Source organism: Homarus americanus, unplaced genomic scaffold (genome assembly GCF_018991925.1).
Source record: "Homarus americanus isolate GMGI-L3 unplaced genomic scaffold, GMGI_Hamer_2.0 scaffold47294, whole genome shotgun sequence".
NCBI classification, from domain to species: Eukaryota; Metazoa; Arthropoda; class Malacostraca; order Decapoda; family Nephropidae; genus Homarus; species Homarus americanus.
Window position 1 is genome coordinate 249581 of NW_024745936.1, and position 24209 is coordinate 273789.

Here is a 24209-nt window from a genome sequence, read left to right on the forward strand (position 1 = left end):
CCTCCCCCCCTCCCTCCCCTCCCCTCCTCCCCCACTCGCCCTTCCCTCTCCCCTCCCCCCCTCCCCTCCCCCCACTCCCTCCCCCCTCCTCCTCCCTCCCCTCCCCTCTCCCTAATGTATATATATAAAAAAAACCACTTTTTTAAATCACAAACTAGAGAGAAATGAAACAGTATGGGGATGTGTATTGTATAACACATGATGTATGACTGATAATACATTTTTTTTTTTGTGTATTGCTGGAGTATTCGTGTTAGAAGCGATCTGGCGGGGGGAAATAAGATAAATAACGAGTTTAGATATTAATGGGCTCAATGACTGAACCCTGAGACTCGGTTTTAGGGCCTCTATTGTAAAGGTGAGGATTGGGCGAGCGTACAGCAGCTGCCCTCTTGAGTTGTTGAAACAATAGTAAAATTAAGATGTGAACACCTCTGGTTTTATTCCAATCCTTTTGATGTAGAGAGAGACACGTCTTATTCCAATCCTTTAGACGTTTTGTTCCAATCCCTTATATGTCTTATTCCAATCATTTGAGCTAGAAACACCTCTTATGTTCTTCTAATCATTCTATCGTGGAATTTCTCTTCTTCCTTCCTAATCCATTCTTACGTCTTATAACACCTCCTTTATGTCCTCACTTCTCTTCTCTCCTCTACGTGTCTCTGGGTGATAATAACCTAACAATAACAGCAGAGTTAATAAAAAATATATAGTAATGAAATGTCAACGAATAAAACAGCTGAGAACATATTCATAATCTATGTATACATGAGTTACATATGTATACGAGGATATACATACATAAGAGTAATGAATAAAAATACAGAGGACACTGATACATGTATGCGAATTAAATTACTCTAATATGATAAGAAATTATAAATAAAAAAATCCATCCACCAACGAGTTTGAGGTATGAGAGCAACGCCACCAAAACAAAGGTGGCAGAAAAGGGAACTACATTCACCTGGAGGAACAGAGCTTAAGGTGAGTATTATCCTTTATAAGAATATTCTCTGATGTGATCTTCTCAAAATTAATATTCATAGGATGTTTCTAATATTCGGTGTTATTAAAAGACAAATACAGTTAACTATGTAATGATATTATTGATAATACTTCTTTTAACTACAACTAATATGTATATTATTATTATTATTATTATTATTATTATTATTATTATTATTATTATTATTATTTATGAGGGTAATAATAACAATACTAACAATAATAACAATAATAACAATAACAACAACACAAAATTAACTACAGATAAAAACTTCACATTCCCTTTTTTTTCGGGATCAGGCAAACTACTTCAAACGACCCACTAACGACCCGTGGCAGGTAATTAGCTGAAGTGAACTGGTCATTAGCGAGACGATGGAAAGGTATAAAAATATAAAAAAGATGTAGGAATACTTTGTTTGGTGTAGTGTTTTTGTTAAGCTCTTGGTGTTGTTGAGAGAGGTAGCGATCACTGTGTTTGTTGGTGGCTGGTGTTTCTGTTTTGCTTGATTTTGGTGATAGTGGTGGTAGTAGTAGTGGTGATAGTGGTGGTAGTAATAGTGGTGATAGTGGTGGTAGGTAGTAGTAGTGGTGATAGTGGTGGTAGTAATAGTGGTGATAGTGGTGGTAGTAGGAGTGGTGATGGTGGTGATAGTGGTGGTAGTAGTAGTGGTGATAGTGGTGGTAGTAATAGTGGTGATAGTGGTGGTAGTGGTGGTAGTAGTGGTGATAGTCTCTCTCTCTCTCTCTCTCTCTCTCTCTCTCTCTCTCTCTCTCTCTCTCCTCTCACACACCTGGTACCCCTAACTTCACACACTTGTTAGCCTTGGTCAAGTTAGCTCAACAGCTGTCGGCGACCCACCAATCAGCGTCGAGGACTTAACTGAACCACCAGTTTGCTTGTTACACACTGTTGAAGCGGTATTGGCGACAGAGACAGCTATAGCTTTTAGAAATATAGTTTGGGACTCAGTACATAGCTTGGAGTTTCATTATATAGAAGAAAGACAAATGATATATAACTGAGTAAAGGAAATCCGAAACAAGATGTAGAATATATTAGGTTATGATAAGCTGATATCTCAAGCTGGACTCCTAAGCTGGACTCTCAAGCTGAACTCTCAAAATAGACTATCAAGTTTACGTCTGAAACTCAATTCTTAAGCTGACCCATGTTGCTGAATCCTCAAGCTGATCTTTCAATGTGAACTCTCAAGCTGACCTCTCAAGCTTTGGGAATGGAGTTGTGTCACAGCTGACTCCCAGCACTGTGCTCCTCCACCACCCCAGCGGATCGAAGCTTCCTTGGCCGCCAGCCAGCCCCTATCCTGCTGTGGTCGTTGTATCCTGCTGTTGCTGCTGCTGTATCCTGCTGTTGTATCCTGCTGTTGTATCCTGCTGTTGTATCATGTTGCATCCTGCTGTTGCTGCTGCTGTATCCTGCTGTTGATGCTGCTGTATCCTGCTGTTGGTGCTGTTGCATCCTGCTATATCCTGCTGTTCCTGCTGCTGTATTCTACTGGCGGTGCTGTATAGTATTGATGAGGACCGGAGGGGCGGCTGTATCCTGCTGTGAATACATAATGCTGTTGCAACCTCTACTGTCTCTGCTGCTTCTGTATGCTGCTGTGTTTTGCTGTAGTTACTTATGCTGTAAACTGCTGTACTACCACACTAAAGTCGTCTCCACCACCACCACCACCACCAAAACAACTACCATTATTACTATCACTACCACTACCACCACTACTAGTACCATCACTACCACCACCACAACAACAACTACCATTATTACTATCACTACCACTACCACCACTACTAGTACCATCACTACCACCACCACAACTATCACCACCAACACAGCTACCACCATCATCACAACCACCACCACCACCAGCTACTACCACCATCAGCCCTTCACCCAAGCATCATCAAATGGAGATAAAAGTTGAAAGGAAAAAAAAATTGACACAAAATATGACATTCCAACTTGTTTTGGTTCTCACATTCTTACCATTCATTCCTCCCTGACTTAATGGAGGAGGAGAGCTGGGGAGAGTGGTGAGAGGGAAGGGAGAGGGAAGGGAGAGGGAAGGGAGAGGGATTGGAGAATGGTGAGAGGGAGGAGAGAAGGATGAAATGGGAGAGGGATTGGAGGGGAATGTTGGTTAGGTTCTGTGCTTGTGTGAAGAATGTTGGTAGATCCTATGCTTGTGTGAATGTTTCGTGCCACTTACATAACCCAACCCCATCGTTCCAGAAGTAAACAAACAAACAATATAACCCGTAACCATAAGTAAACACATAAACAATATAACCCGTAACCATAAGCAAACACATAAACAATATAACCCGTAAAAGCAAGTGGTAAATGTTTCCTATAATTTTGTCCTCTTTATAGTGGTCATATAAAACCCTTCTTGAAAGCTATTTTAACTTTGATTTACGGAAACGAGTTAGCCAAGACACCCTCGAGTTGTTGTTTATACCTTAAAAGCCCTAAATTTAAGACCTAATGCCCCTGAAATGTTAAGGCCCTGGAGTGGAGTTAATGCTTCTGTGTACATGGCGAGTCGTGACGGGGTGTAAAGGTAAAGAAGAATGGCGTTTAGTTATTTCCGGTAATGGTTTTTTTTAGGTTACGATATTTAGTGAATGTTTGTTTGGATGTTTATGTTATTATGTAAAGGTGAGTGTTTATTTCTCTCTCTCTCTCTCTCTCTTATTCTCATGTTCCTCCTCCTTCCATGATCCTTTCCTTTCTCCTTTCCCTATTCCCCCCCTCCTCCCCCTCCCTCCTCCCACCCTGCCAGAGGTAAACAAACCCCCCCTCACATCTCACTGAGGCAAAAGAAATACAAAAGATTCACTTCACTGGGTTTTCGGTGGGTCGGGGGCTTCCCTCGGCCGACAGGAAGTACCTCTCTCGGTCACCAGTGAAAATCCCACTCGGTAGACCTTAAGGATATACCTCGGCCGACAGTTGGGGGCTTCCATCGGCCGAGATTAAAGTCCTCCTTCGGCCGAGATTGAGAACCTCCTTCGGCCGAGATTGAGAACCTCCCTCGGCCAACTCTAGGGACCCGGTGTGTGCACAAGACCATAAGGAGTTGACAGAGGTTCTTGTGTTCCTCAATCAGCGTGGGCGTGAGACGAATACCGTGCGAGTGTGGGTGGCAGGGAAGGTAGAGAAGGAGAGACAGAGAGAGAGCGAGAGAGATAAAGAGAGATAAAGGGAGATTAAAAGACACAGAAAATAGTATAAATAGAACAAAACATCACCTAACCTAACCTAACCTCTCTCTCTCTCTCTCTCTCTCTCTCTCTCTCTCTCTCTCTCTCTCAGATACAATAATATTAACTCTCGCAATTATTTGTTTAAACTTTTCCATTAACTTTAACATTGAAATTAACACTAAAATTAACTTTGATGATAGAATTAAACTTAGCAAATACTGATAATGTCTTTAATGTGGTGAAAACTTAAATAATATAGAGTTACAAGCTTCTGAATTTACTCGATCCGTTGCTGAAAAATAAAGAGAAAAATTAAAAAAGATGAAATTCTGAGATATTTGTAAGACGATTAATTAGTGGTGAGGGAGATCTGGTTTAACTCCTTGAGGATGATGGCTTAACTCCCTATTCCAACCTCCCTAACTCCACTCCCCACTCCACCCCACTCCACCCCCCCCCCAAAAAAAAATAATTCGCGACAACCAGAAATGAATTTGAAAAACTTTTTATTCCACTTTTTTCATTCACAAATACTGAAGAAAAAAAACCTCCTGAGATTGAATCATTAATTTCTGAAGTATGCAGAGAGAGAGAGAGAGAGAGAGAGAGAGAGAGAGAGAGAGAGAGAGAGAGAGAATACTTCCTCCCCGCTGGCAACTTTTCGCTAGATTAATTTCATAAGTTTGCTTTTATTGGCGACGAAGACAGACAGACAGACAGACAGACACAGACAGACAGACAGACATCAAATATTAAACTCCCTGAAGCTGAGGATATAGACAGATGCAGCAGACCACAGAAAGAATCTCTCTACCTTATATAATCTTATAAAAAAGAATATACCAGGTAAAAGATATATACTAGAATTAATATATTATAGAATTAAATCTAATATATATCCTCAGTCCATAGGGTGTATAGGGTAAATAATTTAGGCCTATATTCCCTCTCACGCAAGAATAAATTTAGGCCTATATTCCCTCTCACGCAAGAATAATTTTAGGCCTATATTCCCTCTCACACAAGAATAAATTCCCCTAAGACTTAAAACCCAATGGGAAATAAATCTCCAAACGAGAAATAAATAGAATAAATTAATACACAAAAAATCTCTTATGGTTTTGGGAAAATTTTGGGGACGTTGGGGAATAGTAGTGACCATCTTGTTTATTTATTTGTTTATAATTTATTTCCACGACGCCTGAGTGTTTGTTCTCTCTCTCCTCACTGACCCCCATGAGAGAGAGAGAGAGAGAGAAGGAGAGAGAATCGTATTGATATACACTGCCTCTCTCTCTCTCTCTCTCTTACTCTTATTCGCTATTTCACACACACACACGCACACAAACACACACACACACACACACACACACACACACACACACACACACACACACACACACGCACACAAACACACACACACACACACACACACTGAGGACGTACCACTTTGCGCTTCAGTGAGTGCGTTGCCTCGGTCACCATATCAACCCTTTCAACACCTCTCCCTCCCTCTCTCTCCCTCTCCCTCTCCCTCTCACTCCCCATACCAGTAAACTCCCACTAAGAAAAAGAGCAACAAGTAATGGCCAATCCACTACAAAAGTAATAATTTCATTTATAAAGGGAAGAAATATGGCGTTGAAATAGTGAATTGGTTAGTGGAAACCTCTCTGTTATGGCGGCCAGTCCTTACAGTGCTGACTCTCCCACACTCACCAACAGGGGGGAGATACCATGGAAACCACATGTGTTCCTTACAATACTAAATTATCGGGGATTATTATTATTATTATTATTATTATTATTATTATTATTATTATTATTATTATTATTATTATTATTATTATTATTATTATTATTATTATTATTATTATTATTATTATTATTATTATTATTATTACACCCGCAAAAGAATTCCTCCTCTCTTTCCCCCGACCCCTGACGCCCACCTACAGCCGCCACCTCACAGACAAACAAACAAACATTACATTAGTCAAATACTGAAGAAATAACCAGGTCAGGTCAGGTCAGGTCAGGTCGGGTCAGGTCAGGTCAGGTTAGGTTATGTTAGGTTAGGTAAGGTTTGGTTAGGTTAGGTTAGGTCAGGTCAGGTCAGGTCAGGTCAGGTTAGGTTATGTTAGGTTAGGTAAGGTTTGGTTAGGTTAGGTTAGGTCAAAGCTCACACACATATCCAATTACGCCGCATTACACCAAGTTTCTTGTAAGAGCTCTTCTTCTCCACAAGGGCCCAGGCGCCTGAAAGCTTACATTATGACGCTTGTATGAGAGATTAAATTTGTGTTGCCGTGTTGTATTTCAACTCCGTGTGTGTGTGTGTGTGTGTGTGTGTGTGTGTGTGTGTTTCTCTTTATCGTTCGTTCTTTTATTCTCTCTTTCTGTCTGTCTCTTCATTTGTTTATCTCTGTCCCTTTTTTCTCTTCATCTGTTTCTGCCTTTCTCTCTCATTTATCTTTTCCCCACCCCACTCTTTCCCTCCCACTCCCCTTCTCCCTTCTCCTCTAGCCATTTCTCCACTCTTCTTCTTCTCTCAATCCCTACCTTTATCTCCTCCCCTCCTCCTCCCTCCTCCTCTTTATTGGTCTGAAAAAATAGTCATAATAGTTTATAATTACATGACCTTGATGTTGTTATTAATTTTACAACAACTCCCTTCCCCCCCTCCCCCCGAGGTGAACATAACGCACTGTACTGTAATTAATACGTATGAATTAAAGTCACTTGTTTATGTATATTGCGTAATTTGGTGTACAATTTTCATACAGCTTAAACGGATATTTTAATTTTTTTTTTAATTTTTTTTTAGTATGTTTTCGCTTTCATCCCACAATATCTGGTCCAGTTTATATAATCTAAATTGAGTTGATTTTGTTACGGAAAACTATTGAAGTTGAGTGGAATTTAGTCTTTTTTCAGGTTATCAATAATTCATCAATTCTTTTTGTGTGTTTTTTTTAAATGTGTGTTATAAACTTCTGTGTTCCTTAGTATTAAATTATCAATGATATAAGAGGTCGACTTTATACCATCACCTCTGTGGTAAGTCGACTAATTAACTCCCCCCCCCCCACACCTCCTGCCATCTTAACTAATTCCAACGCCTTGAGATATGCTCCTTGATACTGCTCCTACATTACACCTAGATAATTATATTTTACCTTGATATTAATTGATATAATAAACAAATAATTTAATATAGTTAGTCAGTAGATCAAGTTTGAATTCATTAAAGCAACATGTGATGAGATATGAGTGATGTTTGAGCGTCTTGTCAATAAAGGTTCGAACAGACGATACTCCGAGACTCTGGTTTATTTGCTCACTCGGGCCATCAAATGAATCATAAGTCTTGTCTTCTGTTATGTCCGGATGTTTACACAATATACATGATGTTCTGTCTCTCTCATAGTCTTTAATTATTGATGGATTAGAGTATTTATTAACCCCATGACGAGCTTAAAGACTTCTAAAACACAGTTATAACATTACGAACTCTATATTTTACACATATGATCATTTATAAAACGAAACATAATTTATTTAACATATTTATATTGTTTTTAGGTTTTGTGTTTCATAGAGAGATACATTTTTCCTTGACATCCACGACAAACAACATTCAACCCTCTTTTTAAAACACACACACACACCCGAAGCCTGGACAGCCAAACCAGCCAAGTCATTCGCGTCTCCAGTCTTATTGTTGACAGCGGAGTGAGGAGTTCCCGAGCTCAGAGTCCCCCCAAAGGATCAACAGGACGGCTTACGTAGGACCTAAAATAAGGATCCACAACACGGTTCGACGACCTCTATGACAAACAAGGCTGAACGTGTGACAACAGGAGGGCGTCGTCTCGTCAGGAAGTAAGTGCCTGAGGGAGGGTGGTTCGTGGTATTGTTTAGACACGTGTAGCCATATTGACGAATTTTGCTACTGCGTCCTGTTAACCTGAAGATGAACTAGTGAATTTAGGAATCGATAACACTACAGGTTATAAATGAAGGTAAACATTATATCGTTAATACCTGTAGACTCGAACTCTATAAGGTAGATCTGACTTACATTCTCCTGGGGGAAATTAACAAAATCACTCCTTTGTCTATAAGCGTTTCCTATTTTCTTTAGAGTACGTATTGTATTCCCATGGTTCCCGTTACGCCCACACACACACACACACACACCGATTACACAATAACCAAACCAACATAACTTAACCTAACATAGCTTAATCTAGCCTAACAAAACGTGATCTAATCTACTAACAATATTCCTTACTTAAATTACGTACATTTAGGTTAGTTTAGGTTAGGTTAGATTAGGTTAAGTTAGGTTAGGTTAGACTCATTTCGTCATTGTTCATTAATGTTCAACGAGAAACTACCCCCAGCCACTCGTTGAACAGGGGCATTCTTCTCTCAGGCGTCCATGGTGAAAACGCGCAGTAATTTCAACCATTTCTAATTAGTCTCGGTGATAAATGTTATTACACTCAGAGCTGAGATTTTTAGAGGTCATGTGACGTCACTGCAGCATAATATACAAAGTTGGCGTTTAAGTTGTGGCTTTGTGTAATATTCTAGAGCAGACACAACACACAGCAGACACAACACACAGCAGACACAACAGATAAGGTCAGATGGTACAGCCACAGCAGACAACTCGTATAGACACAAATAGGCGATACAGACACACAGGCAGACGGTACAGACAGACGGTACAGACACACAGACAGACGGTACAGTCAATAACAAAACCATGGCCTGGAGGTGTGTGTGTGTAGGGGGTGCTCTGAGGTCGCCAATAACTTACCCAACCTGAAGGAGTAATTGCCAGTCTCCTCTCTCTCTCTCTCTCTCTCTCTCTCTCTCATTAGCCCCATCCTCCCTAGAAGCTGCACTAGTAGGCGGGTAGTTAACAAGCAAACAGTCATTACCACACATGAATACACTGTTAACATAAGCTTATAGTTAAGGCCAAGTATACACGTGTTTGGATCTCCTTAATTAAAACAGATGAATCGTTTCAATTTACTAACTAATCTCACCTACCAGTTGTCCTTCACATATTGTGCTCCTCCAACCTGATTACAATAGGATAGAGAACAGGTAAATCCCGGGTCATATAATAGGTAGTTAAGCTTCAGGTAAAAAAGGGGGAAAGGGGGGGGAGGTGTTGTTGTTTTGGTTGTATTGTGTTCATTGGTGTTTGTGTTTAATCAATTGTTTTTTTTTTTGTTTTTTTTCCACCATGCAAATCCCTCTTATTGTTAATCTTTGTTTGGTATCAGTGATGTTTAGACAGGTGTGTAGTGATGTGTAAGACAGGTGTGTAATGGAACTAAGACAGGTGTTCAGTGACGTTTGAAAATTGTGCAGTGAAGTTTAGTCAGGTATGCAGTGAAGTTTAGACAGGTACGCAGTGAAGCTTAGTCAGGTATGCAATAAAATTTAGACAGGTGTGCAGTGAAGCTTAGTCAGGTATGCAGTGAAGCTTAGACAGGTGTGGATGGAGTGATTGGCTTATTGCATAGAGGGGTGTGTGTGCTCCCCCTTCCTCCCTTTTAATTAATTTGTAAGTTATCATTACAATCTGCCTGGCGGGTGTATGACTTGTTTTGTTTTTCTGTTTAGCTTCCCTCCCCTCTCCCTTCCCCCTCATTCTCCCTCTCTTTCCCCCCTTTTACCCTGTCCCCTCCCCTTCATTCTCCCTCTCTTTCCCCCCTTCCCCTCTCCTTTTTAATGTAATCTACCTCTCGTATACCTCCCCCTCCCTCCTCCCCCCTCCCTCCCCCGCCCATTGAGGATCACCCCCTAATATGATGACGTTACGCCTTGCCAGATACCAGGTGACCAGGTTCATTGTAGGGGAGAAATGACAAGGTGTGGCCTCTCTCTCAGTAAATAATCAAACAAACGAACAAAACATAAATAAACAAACAAACAAAGATACACATTGTTTTACAGGTATAATGAGGTCCTCGCCAGGGTAATTTACTAGTTAATTACATTATTAATAAGGGTGATCTTTTACAGTGTTTGACCCCAGGCGGAGTAATTATCATCCTGACCTCTTTAATGAACCTTTCTACTCTCTCTTACCACCCCCCCATTCCTCTCACCCCTCCCGGCCACCCCCATCCCCTCACCCCTATCCCCTCATCCCCTTCCCCTAACCCCTAACCTAACTCTCTCCATCTCTCCCTTTCTCCATCACCTCTCATTCCTCCCTCCCCCTCCCTCCCTCCATTAGATGATGAGCGTCGCTGTGTGGGAAAGACGATATACACCACACTACCACCGCTATCATCACCACCACACTACCACCACTATCACCACCACTCTCTCCCACCAATACCAACACATTGCCACCACTCTACCACCACTCTACCACCACTCTACCACCACACTACCGTAGTAACACCACCTTACCCAACAGAGACTGAAGAAATTCATATCTGTGAAAGACATAGAGACAAACAGACGGAAACAGAGAGAGACAGACAGACAGTGAGACAGACAGAGAGTGAGACAGACAGAGACACTCACAGAGAGACAGAGAAATATTCAGTATTGACCCGTAGACCTGTCATTTAATACCGTGATGACTGACATAAACATGACCTTACCTGATTATGACCTCATCTCAACACGAGACCTCGACTGACATGTTTTTACGTCGTCATAACTTTACCTGATCTGACATCCCCTGACAAGACCTTCCCTAACCCCCAAATGACATGACCTTACCTAACATGACCTCCTATACGCTGTTACGTAAAAATAAAGACTATATATATTTTTTTAAACGAATAGAATACCTTTTTTTTAACACTTTTCGTTTTATTTTTACCGACAGAATTTTTTTTTCAGTTCGAACAATAAAATAATCTTTTTTCCTCAACACGTGCAGGGTAGAGAAGAGACGTCTACCCCCCCCCCCTCTCTCTCTCAATAAAGATCCATTTTCCAACTATATTAATAACCTAACCCCCCTTTATCACCCCCCTTCACCCCTAAGACACAACCAACCAACCTAACTATAGTATTAGTTGGTGAAGTGAAGGGATTCGAGTACAGTGCCAGCCAGACTACCTCCTAATGCACCGAAGTATAGTATGCAATGTACTGTATCCGCACTGCCCTTAACAGATCTCCAGGGACCTACACTCACTACCAAAGAGACAGACATTTAACGTATCTATTATAACAGTAAGAGTGAATGAATAACTAACGAACATACAATACATAACTGGCGATATTTATAAGGCAGATCTATAACTTTTCATCAGTACGGGTGAGGATCAATAGGAAGATAGGTCGTGTTTACTATCTCTCTCTCTCTCTCTATACTATCCTCTAGGGGTCTATTTATTTCCATTCCCACTCCCCCCTCTCACCGATTCCTATCTGTATTCCCATTCCCGTCAATTCCAGTCTCTCATTTCCACCCACCCCCCCCCTCAAAACCTTTTCATTTCCCTCCCTATCGTTTTCATGCCTTCATTCTGTTGTTATCATCCTCCCTCTCTCCTTATCTCTGTTTCTTTCTCCATCTACGTCTCATTATCATCTCTCCCTGTTCCTCTTTCTATTTCTTCCTTCTCTTTCATATTCTTCCTTCTTCCTCTATTTCTCTACCTTTATCTATCTCCTCTTCTCTTCTGTCTTCACTCTATATTCCCTATATTCTCCCATTTTCTCCCCACCTCTCTCCCTTCTTCTCACCTCTCCCCTCATCTCCCCACCATCTCCCTTCTACTCCCCACCTGTCCCCTCTTCTCCAACCTCTCCTCTTTTCTCCCCTCTCTCCTCTACCCCCCTCTCTCCTCTTCTCCCCTCTCCCCTCTTCTCCCCTCTCCCCAGAAGTCCATACACGCCACAGAGAGTCGTATCCAAATTTAATCAGGAATCCCCTTAGGTGGAAATAGAGAGGGGTGTATGTTGATGGGGAGGAGAGGGGAGTAGGGGGAGTTAGAGCTGAGTAGAGGAGGGTTAGAGGGGAGTAGAAGGGGTTAGAGGGGAGTAGAGGAGGGTTAGAGGGAGTAGAGGAGGGTTAGAGGGGAGTAGAAGGGGGGTTAGAGGGAGTAGAAAGGGTTTAGAGGGAGTAGAGGAGGGTTAGAGGGAGTAGAAGGGGGTTGGGGGAGTAGAGAAGGGGTTAGAGGGAGTAGAAGGGTTTAGAAGGGGTAGAAGGGTTAGAGGGAGTAGGAAGGGTTTAGAGGGGAGTAGAGGAGAGAGGTTAGAGGGGGAGTAGAGGGGGGTTAGAGGGGAGTAGAAGGGGTTAGAGGGAGTAGAAGAGGTTAGAGGTAGAGGAAGGTTAGAGGAGTAGAAGGGGTTGGGGGAGTAGAGGAGGGTTAGAGGAGTAGAAGAGGTTAGAGGGGAGTAGAAGGGTTTAGAGGGGAGTAGAGGAAGGTTAGAGGGGAGTAGAAAGGAGTTGGAGGAGTTTTGACTATGTTACCTTACACCTTTTTTCTTTTTTCTTTTCGCCTCGAGGTCTTACTTGAACCCTTGGCCTTGACTTTGGGACGCCTTGAGTTCGCGGCTCCACTACACCACTGGAGCGAGTGAGAGGCGAGTGGTGGTGAGGAGGAACGGGATGAAGAGGCGAGTGGTGGAGAAGAGAAACAGGAGAAGCGAGTGGTGGAAGAAGAAGCAGGAGAGGCGAGAGTGTTGGAGAGAGGGGGGAAGGATGGGAGGAGAGAGGCGAGTGGTGGAGAAGAAGAGCAGGAGAAAGCGGAAGGTGTTGGAGAGGGGAAGGATGGGAGAGGGAGGAGGCAGTGGTGGAGAAGAGGGAAACAGGAGGCGAGTTGGTGGAGAAGAAGCAGGAGAGCCGAGTGTTGGAGAAGGAGGAGGAACAGGATGAAGAGGCGAGTGGTGGAGAAGAAGAGAAACAGGAGGAGAGGCAGTGTTGGAGAGGAGGAACAGGATGAAGAGGCGGAAGTGGTGGAGAAGAAAGCAGTAGAGGCGAGTGTTGGAGAAGAGGAGGGACGGGAGGGGGGTGGAGGGGGAAGGGGAAGGCTCTCACTGTGTGGTTATCAAAGCCAGTGAACCATTGCACACAGAGAGGAAGGGGGGAAGGAGGAAAGGGAGATACGAAGGAGGAAGGGGAGAGATGGGAGGAGTAGGGGGAGGAGGAGGAAGGAAGAAGGGGTAGATGAAGAAACGAATGGGATATAAAAAGGAGGAAGGATAGATAAGGAGGAAAGGGAGATAGGGGAGGGGAAGGAAGGATAAAGAAGAAAGAAGAGGCGAAGTAAGAAGAGGAGAGGAAGATAAATAACACGAGGAAAGAGGGAGGAGGAGGAGGAGGAGAAAGAGGTGAGAGAGAATTGAATGAGGGGTGAAGGGTAAAGCCTAAGGATGAGGGAAGAGGTATTGTAAATAATGGATGAGGGGAGAAAGGAAGAAGGGAGATGTGAATAAGGAATAAACGGGAGGTGGGAGGAAATAAATAATAAATGAAGGGGGAGGAGGATAAGGGAAGTGTTAGGTACTGGGTGAGGGGGGAAAGTAGGGAGGGAGGGAGGGAGGGAGAGAGAGAGAGGGAGAGAGAGAGAGAGAGGGAGGTATGGAGGGAGGGAAGGAGGGAGAAATACCCAGATAAAGGAAAAAGAAAACAAGAGAAAATGAGGAGTGAAAGTGAGAGGGAAAGAACAATATGTCCGCCATTTTAGCGAGAGACTGTACGAGTGGATTTACTACAGAAGGACAGATTAAAGAAGTAAGGAGAGACACACATCACAAAACAATATGGCTGCCATTATGGGAAGAGACTATAGGGCTTAATATGTCGTAAGGGAGAGATGAGGGAGGGGAGGAAGATGGGGGAGTGTACAGTAATGGGGAGATAAATGGTGAATTATGGGGAGAGGGGAGAGAAGTTATGTCCGAGGGAAAGAAAGGATGGAAGAAAGGAAGAGAAGGGGGAGATTAGGGAAGAGGTCCAAATGGGGTGTGTGTGTGTGTGTGTGTGTGTGTGTGTGTGTGTGTGTGTGTGTGTGTGTGTGTGTGTGTGTGTGTGTGTGTTTTTCTTCATATATGTACGAGCATATATGGGTGTGTATTTATGTACGTAAGCTTATGTATGTATCTGAACCAATACACACACACACACACACACACACACACACACACACTTAACACTCGTGTCTTGGTCCGAGAGTTTTAATTAAAAATAATACTGTATGTAATTACCTGCCTAGCACACCTGGATGTTGGGCTCATTAATTAATACAAAAAATAATAATGTATCAGCTTCATTAACGACCTGGTTACCATTCTCTTTATAATTATTGCAAGTTATGATAAGCTCTTCATTAACGGGTTTGTTCAGTGTTCATATACGTGGGTTTAGGTGTGTGTTGTGTGGATTACGAGGTTATACACTCATATATACACACGTACACACACACACACACACACACACACACACACCACCACCATACGAGTATGATTTAATAACAAATTTCAGAAATGTGTTTAAAATTCCCTTCCCTCATCAATGTCCAATTCAATGTCGTCCCACAGTTTAAAATACTTAACATGTGCGTCCGGGCGTCCGTCTGTCTCCATGTTAAGTAACACAGCACTTGGCGCTCCCCAAGTTGGCGAATTTCAATATTGCAAAAGTAAGTTTACGCGTAGTTTGAACTGTGACGCATAACTTTAAACCAGAAGTTGTGTGAGCGGAAGTTGTGGCTGCGAGGCTCCGTGGTCCTGCAATGTGTTCTCATACGACCAGGCCATGTTCCCAGGCATACCAGTGCTTCCCCGGGCGCACCACCGCTTGTCCAGGCAGGCGACTGCTTGTCTTGGCAGACTGGTGTTTGTCCTGGCAAACCCGCGCTTATCTGGACAGACCAGAGCTTGTACAGGAAGACATTCCCTTATCTAGGCAGAACAGCGCTTGTTCAGACAGATCAGCGCTTATCTGATCAGACCAGGTCTTGCCCAACGCTGATCAGCGTATTCCCGGATAGACCAAACCTTGTCCAGGAAGACCTGCGTTTATTCAGGCGGCGGCAGCAGCAGCAGCAGCAGCAGCAGCAGCAGCGGCAGATGAGTGTCAGCTGCTACTGCCGCTCCCAGCTGACGTAGGGCGGTGACCTAGATAGTGGTATAGGCGGCGGTAAGTGGATCAGGGGCGGGCGGCGCTGCTGGTGACCCACACGCCTAACTGGGGTGATTAAGTATCTCGTTAGTCTCTTAAATGTCTCCCTCACTGCAGCAGGGAGGTGAGATAGCTACGTGAGAGATACTGATCCAGTGTCTCTTTCCCTGGGACACTCCACCCACACCCCACACCCCTTCTACACTCACCCACACTCACTCCACCCACACCCCTCACCCTCACCCCCACCCTCCTCCTCACTCCTCATAATTTATAGGTTATCAGCTGTAGTGAAGCGTTACCCCTGCTTCAGTGTATACAGGTAAGGCTTCCTGTCCTCCTGTAATTAACAAGAACGTAAGATTCCTTTCCTCCAGGTAGCCATAATTTGTTTTCTTCTCTTTTGTTTACCTCCGTTGTTTGGTGTGTTTGTCTGTGTTTGCTTTTTATGTTACTTGTGAGTGTGTGTGTGTGTGTGTGTGTGTGTGTGTGTGTGTGTGTGGTGAGAGGACGCGGGGAGACACCTCGCCTTCTCTCACTGTATTGGATCATAGAGGCTGGCGACGTGACCTGTATGTAAAGGTGATGGTGGTAGGGGTAGTGGTGGTAGTGTGGGTAGTAATGATTGGGTGGTAGTGGTGGTAGTAAGGATGATGGTTTATAGTGAGAGTAGTAGGGATAGTCGTGGTAGCGGTGGTAGTGGTGATAGTGGTAGTAAATACAGAACAAACAAACAATATAAACAGGTGTAAACTTGTAAACACAGAACAATGTAAACAACTATAAACTAGAAAAAAAAACTGTGGCGTCGATAGAAGATGAGGAAGAGGAAGGAGAGGCAGACAAAGGTTCCAAGAACTTTATTTTTTCTCTGATATAAAAAAAAACGTTGTGGAGTAAGGCAGCCAACAACTCTTATGGTGATATGTTGCACCAAGTATGTTCCTTTGACGGCTGTGTACTGACCTGGTGACTCTGGTCGTGAGGCGATGATGGTGAGGTGAGAGTTGAGGGGTCATGGTGAGGTGAAGGGTGATGGTGTCTTGAGGGGTGTGGTGAGGGTGATGGTGTCTTGAGGGTGATGGTGTTTGAAGGGGGTGATGGTGTGTCTTGTGATGTGGTGACTTGAGGGGTGATGTGGTGTCTTGAGGGGTGATGGTGTCTTGAGAATTGATGGTGTTGACTTGAGGTGTTGATGGTGGCAGGGGTGATGGTGACGGGGTGATGGTGTCTTGAGGGGTGATGGTGTCTTGAGGGTGATGATGGTGACGGGGGTGATGGTGACTTGAGATGATGATGGTGACTTGGGTAGTAAGGTGATGGTAATTGTAGAGAGGGACAGACATACAGAGATAAAGTAAGAAATATAAAAAAATAAACAGATAGACAATAATAGATCAAATAAAACAGATAAACGAAAAAAACGCAAAAACAGACAAACCAACACAAATACACTAGGAATAATAATAATAATTACGAACAACAACAGAAGCAAATACAATCTCTCGTCAACACAAGCAACACCAACAGAGGCTATACCCCTCACCCCTCCCAGGTCTTCAACTGGGTGAACATAAAAGCTTCAATAATAATGCGATCTGATGGGACTGACAGCATAGACAGACAGCCTGGAGCTTATCACGCTGACACATCTGACTGACAGCTGATGTAGCGGGATTTAACGGCTTGAGGGGGGCAATTGTGGGGAAGTGGTGATCAAGTGTAGGGTCATGGGGGAGTAGGGGAGTAGGTGGTGGGGCTACAAGCCAGGTAATGGTGATAATGGGGAGAGGTGGAGTTAAGTGGTATTTTTAAGTGTGGTAAGTGGAAGTGGAAGGGGGTGGGTGAGGTTAAGTGGTATTATTAAGTGTGGTAAGTGGAAGTGGAAGGGGGTGGGTGAGGTTAAGTGGTATTATTAAGTGTGGTAAGTGGAAGGGAAGGAAATGACTGGTACTGTTTTGTTGTGGTGTAATAGACCTAATGGGCCACCACTCCTAGTAGATCCCAGTGCTAGTAGGCTCCAGATCTTATGAACCCCAGACGTAATTGGCCCCCCATTCCTAGTAGACCCCCCTGCCTAGTCCTTATAGTCCCCAATCTAATCTTACATAATTGAATCAGGAATGGAGACCAGCCTTAATTTCATCCAGACCTAACGACCATCAACTCTAATAAGCAATCTGCCATTATCCTCTTAGTAAAAAGTGGCTCAAATTAACTTTCACAATGGAACCTGGAAAAAACGATGATTTTTTTTTTTACATTACAATTGAAAGTTTGATTACGTTAGGTTAAGGGGGTTAGGTTAAGGGTTGGTTAGGTGAGGTTAGGTTAGGTTAAGGGTTGATTAGGTTAGGTTAGGGGATGTTGAACTACTTTATGTCAGGAAGAAGTGGTTGAAAGTGATCGTGGTGGTAGTGGTGGTGGTAGTGGTCGTGGTGGTAGTGGTGGTGGTGGTAGTGGTGGTGGTAGTGGTCGTGGTGGTAGTGGTGGTAGTAATAGTGTTAGTAGTAGTGGTGGTAGTAGTGACAGAGTTAGTGGTACTGGTGGTGATGGTAATGATGGTGGTAGTGGTAGGTACAAGACAGTGCTATTATCATCAACCAACATCATCAACCTTCAGCTCATCATTATCTCTGGCCGCCGTAAGTAATAATTGTATATTAAATTAATGTAATTAAAACTGGACTATAAAAACTGTCTGGTATAAATTTTCTAACTAATGTAGGACGTGTGTGTGTGTGTGTGTGTGTGTGTGTGTGTGTGTGTGTGTGTGTGTGTGTGTGTGTGTGTGTGTGTGTGTGTGTGTGTGTGTGTGTGTGTGTGAAATTCCAAAAGGCTGGCGAAGTTACGTCTGGCTTATTATGCTGTAGGATTTACAATACGGGAGAAGAGAAACGCCAGGCGCTTCACTTGTGATATTTTGTGCTAAGGAAGTCGAGAGAGAGAGGGAGAGAGAGAGAGAAAGAGAAAGAGAGAGAGAGAGAGTGAGAGTGTGTTGTTACCTGGCGACTCTCCCTTCCCCTCCTCTCCTTCTCCTATCCATGACTCTATCTCCCCTCCCTGTTCTCTCCATTTATCCTCCTCCTCCCCCCCTCCCCCCTCCAGGTACCAGAGGTTGTTGGGCTCCATCCCGGTTTAATTAAAATGAACTCGCAATATATAACGTCAAGAGGACGGTTGTAATGGCCGGTGTTTACATGTTGATTTGGCATCACTGTAATGGCCGGTGTTTACATGTGCATCTGGCAACATTACTTGACGTTGTTTGTAAGATAAGTTGGTAATACTGTATTGTTTATACATGATACCAAATTCATTGTGTACTCGTAGGTATGTCACCATTGTAATAATATCACCATAGTAGTTTGACAACACTTTATTGTTTATATTTGGTATCTAGCAACACTGCATCTATATACGTGGTTTGGCAACACTGCATCTACATACGTGGTTTGGCAACACTGCATTATTGACTCGTAGGTCTGGCATCACTTCCATGTTTACAATCTATCTGGCACCGTTATGTTGTTTACACGTAGGTATGGTATTATTTTGTTGTTTGCATTTGAAGTCTGGCAACATTGTATTTTACAGTACACATGAGTCTGACAGCATCGTATTGTTTACTCTGGAAGCCTGACAACACCGCATTGTTTACATGGCAGGTCTGAAATCGCTGTTATATAGGTGAAAGATGTTGTTTGCACTTGGTCTTGTGAATCAGGAAGTCTTTATGAGTGAGAAAAAGTCTTTATGAGTCAGAGAAACTCTTTATGAGTCAGAGAAAGTCTTTATGAGTCAGAGAAAGTCTTTATGAGTCAGATAAAGTCTTTATGAGTCAGAAAAAGTCTTTATGAGTCATATAAAGTCTTTATGGGTCACAGAAAGTCTCTATGAGTCACAGAAAGTCTTTATGAGTCACAGGAAGTCTGAACGTCAGCTTGTGAGTAACATGAACTCTTGGTAAATATTAATGCACGGGGAAATAAATTGTGAGCCGATATTTCACAGGTCAGACGTCAGGACCCACTTATTAAACCCCGCCCGACACACGGCCGCTGACCTGAACTATTTTGCTGACACTCTACTAATCTGAAATACTTTGCTGACACTGTTAACCTGACCTATTTTGCTGACACCACTGATCTGCTTTGCTGACACTGTTAACCTGACCAATTTTGCTGATACAGTTGGCATGACCTGTTGAGAGTGGCAGTGTCCCTTTGGGACTGTCACTATCCCCCTGAAACTATCACTGACCTCCTGAGACTGCCACCGCCCCCTTGAAACTATCACTGCCCCAATGAGACTCTCACGGCCTGCTGAGACTGTCACTGCCCCAATGAGACTCTCACGGGCTGCTGAGACTGTCACTGCCCCCTTGAGACTGTCACTGCCCTCCTGAAACTATCACTGCCCCCCCTGAAACTGTCACTGCCCTCCTGAGATTGTCACTGACCCCCCGAGACTGGCACTGTCCCTCCGTGTTAATGTGCCGAATTCCTCACTTTTATGTTCAATATCTGCCACCACAAACAACTCGTGCTGGGCCGCCTATTGTTTTTGAGGGCTACTGTCACCACCTAACACGCTCCCTCAAGCTCTTCACACCTGTTGTCTAATAAGTCTTTGGTACCACAACTATTTACAACCTGTTATCTAAAAAAAATAACTTATATGTTGTAATAAATAACATTCACTCAACATCTATAACTTCCTTCTTCACTAACACCTTTCACTCTCCTACAACCTCCACGTCTTCTCATTTTCTCGAAGCTCCGTAGGAAACACAAGTAACAGCAGCATCACGAAACACTCCAGGTGCCTTACTGTGGTGTAAATGGTAAAAAGAAAACGAGAATAATGCTCAGAGGTAGAGGGGAAAAAATGACCTGATGTGGGAGAAAGTATTGGATGATGTCAATGGGTGTCTACCTGCTGCTGGAGGGGGGTAGGGGGAGTTAAGGGAGTTTCAGGGGGTTTTCAGGGGGATAAGGGGGTTTTAGGGGGTTTCAGGGGGATGTAAGACAGTTGGTTGTCCTTCTTTCTGTTCTCATGATGTATACTGGTGTGTGTGTGTGTGTGTGTGTGTGAGCTCTAACCCTTGATAACTATACGCAGTAATGTTAAGAGCATAATGATAACAAAATCTTTTACCCTCGAGTGAGTATTATGTTTTATGGCCAAATGAAGTGAGCAATTTACCAGGGTTTAGGTCAGGTTTGGTTAGGTTATGTCAGGTTTGGTTAGGTTAGGTTAGGATACATATATTTTAGCCATCAGTGTTGTCTGTATATATAAGTATTTAAGTATAAGTTAACATGTATCCAGGTAGAGTATTTTGCTTCGTATAATAGTCACCATTGAGTGACCTCTACATAGCCAACACAAACTCTCCCCTGAATCTGCTTCTCTTCCTCCTGTTGATATATTGTCGTCACCCAGGAGGAGGGAGGGAGGGAGGGAGGGATGGATGAGAGGGAGGAATGGGAGGACGGTTGGGCATTTCATAAAAGATAGCAGGAAAATTTGCATAAAATCTGAGCAGGGTGTGTGTGAGGGATGTGTTGGCCTCCCTCCCTCCTTCCCTCCCTCCCTCCCTGTTTCTCTCCCTTCCTCCTTCCCTCCCTAAGCTCCCCCTTCTCCCCTGCCCAGAGGAAAACTTCAGAACACATATTTCTACCTGATATATGTATACAATATATATGTGTGTGTGTGTGTACTGTAAACGTTTACCCTGACACAAGATCTCTACGCCTTGTCATAGTCTCTGAATTTTTGATAATATCGATTTTGTGTTTTGGAATGAGATAGATCATAAAGGAGAAAGACATTGAGTTTTATCATGAGTTTTGAGTAAAGGTATTGTACCCTGCGTCTGCACTACGTTCCTTGTGAGTTTTGAGTAAAGGGACCCTGAATATAAATGTTATTGATATTATTTTGAGTGGAGAGAACCCTGAATTTGGGTAATATTTATGAGTTTACACACACACACACACACACACTAACGTTACGAGGCGTTTTGAGTCTGTGAAAGAAATATTGAAGTTATCGAAATGAGAAATTTATTAGATTACTAGTATTTATGGGATGGCCGGCGCGTGACTCGCCTGTAAATATACGACAAGGTTGAGTTGATGGTTGTGGTAAGGGAGGTAATGAATGGAAGGGAAGTGGAAGGGGTGGAACTAGTGGGAGTGATGGAAGGGCATGGTGGAACTAATAGAAGGTGGAAGGGTGAACTAACCAACACAGCACCAACACCACACCATCACCACACCATCACAACACCATCACCACACCATCACAGTATCGACACCACATCATCACAACACCATCACCACACCAACACCACCACACCAACACCACACCATCACCACACCAACACCACACTGCCGCAGCAATATGTCACAGCGCCTCAACTTCCCGTGATCGGAAGAACTTCACAACAAGAGGGAGCTGAGCCTGACCTACCTGGCTCCCATCCAACTGTTCCTCCCTCCACGACACCCACCTACACCCATCTACACCCATCTACACCCATCTACACCCACACCCATCTACACCCATCTACACCCACCTACACCCACCTACACCTACACCCATCTACACCCACCTACACCCATCTACACCCATCTACACCCACCTACACCCATCTACACCCACCTACACCCATCTACACCCACCAACAACAATTCATACCTATCTACACCCACGCATACTATCTACACCTGCCACCTACACCTAAATACACCCACGGATACCACCTATATCATCTTCTACACCCGACGAGAGAGAGAGAGAGAGAGAGACGGGTCTACCTCAATAGTATGGTTGTGGTTGTAAAGATACATACGGATAAAACTCAATAAATTTGGGTTAAGTAAAGATCTAATGCACATTATCTAATTAAGTTAGTAATTATTGAAGGTATTTTAAAGTAATTGTTATCATTATGGTGTTATTAGCGGCCAAAAATAATCACAATGATCATTACATTACCAAACACGTCTCTCTTAAGCTCCTCCCACTCATGACGTCATATCTAAGGCTTCATGAAACACCAAGGATTCGAATCATTTCATGAACGAAGCTCCGAATCAGGAGTCATGGAGCTGTGAATCCAGTTTATCAGAATCCTTTATTGACAAAAAAACTATTACATCAAAAGGACAGGTAAGTATACTACTCCCACCCTCACCTCTTTTACGAATGATATTTCAAACGTAGGCGCTTCAGTTTATTCTGATTGAGTGAATAAGTAAATTGCTTCCATGCTTCAGAACATTATTCCGAACATTCGTACATTAATTCATTCATTCCAAGCTTCAGTAATCTTGAGAATGGGGGCAGTGTAGCCGCTGTGCTCTTGCCGGCTTGCAACACCTGTGTCCTCTCACCTGCCGGGCTGGGCCACCTCCCTGCCCGATGCTAACTCTTGGTCACATATAAGTACACGTGATAGTGTTGCTAGGAAAGTGATTATGTGGTGCTGAAAAGTGACTGTGGTGCTGCTGGGGAACGCACGTGATAGTGTTGCTAGGAAAGTGATTATGTGGTGCTGAAAAGTGACTGTGGTGCTGCTGGGGAACGCAAACTTACACCTGATCACAGTAAGTTCTTATCGTTTAATATGACCACTTTTTAACCCATTTGCCTAAGCTACAACTGTGTCCACAATAAAACAAAAGTAAAATTGTGGCGTTTTGAAAAATCAGCGGCTGGTCAATCATCAATAATTACCTAGTAGTTTGTAAAGCTTCTAAACAAGATTGAAAGAAATCATGGTCATATAAACAGTTTCAGTGAAGTGACATGGTCATGTAAACATTTCAGAACAGGAGTGTGGTGGTTCAGTGGCAAGGGCTATGTACCCGCTGTTTGTGATGAAGGCCTCAGGTTCGACTACCGAACTGACTGAAGACATAACAGCACGGGACACAGAGGCAGGATTCTCAAAGGTTCGTAAATGTAATTTCGTTTGTTGTAAATTTTTACTCGCCTGAATGGGTAAATGTTTAGAAGTTGTCATGCACGGAAGTTACTATATTTTTTTTATAGTATATGTCAACGAGTTTTATACAAATTTGACCTTCACTGCAGTCGGAACATGAGCCTTCTACGAACACTGCTGGAGACAGCTGGCAACTTAAGGCCGTCTGTTTACTATAGCACATAGTAAAAATTATGAATAAATGTAGAAGTGATCCTTGATTGGTTACTTAGTTCCTCGTTGCTTAATTTAATGGTTGGGCTTTGTTATTTCGTATTATATTATACTACGTACTATAGTAAACAAACGGCCCTGAGTTGCCAGCTGTCTCCAGCAGTGTTCAAAGAATCTTGAATGAGACTGTACAGTCTTTTACTTAGATTTTATGAGAAAAAGAAGTTAGATGTGTAAACTGGTCACTTCAAACAAGGCAATCGAGATAGTCTATACTTGAAACCTTACAATTTTAATTTCTGAAAGCACAATTTTTTTTTTTTACTTTTTTAAGTTTTTTTTTAAATCGTATATAAAGTTTGTTTTCTATTGTGGTTTTCGATATTCAGCAAAATGTGTTTTAGTGTTGATCCACCACACCAGGAATTACTTGACTGTTGTTATCAGATGAGACCAAGAGTGACGCGCGCACACACACACACACACACACCAGCATGACGTGTAAGATGTAAAGGAATATATATTGTGGTGGAAGCATCACACCCTCCATCAACAACACCTTCTGCAACAAGAAGTTAGCAGGGGCGTCTCGGCGTCCAGTGTGCGACATTCTTTCCGCCTTGTTCCCCGACGGCTTTGTCCTCCACTCAGACAACTTGG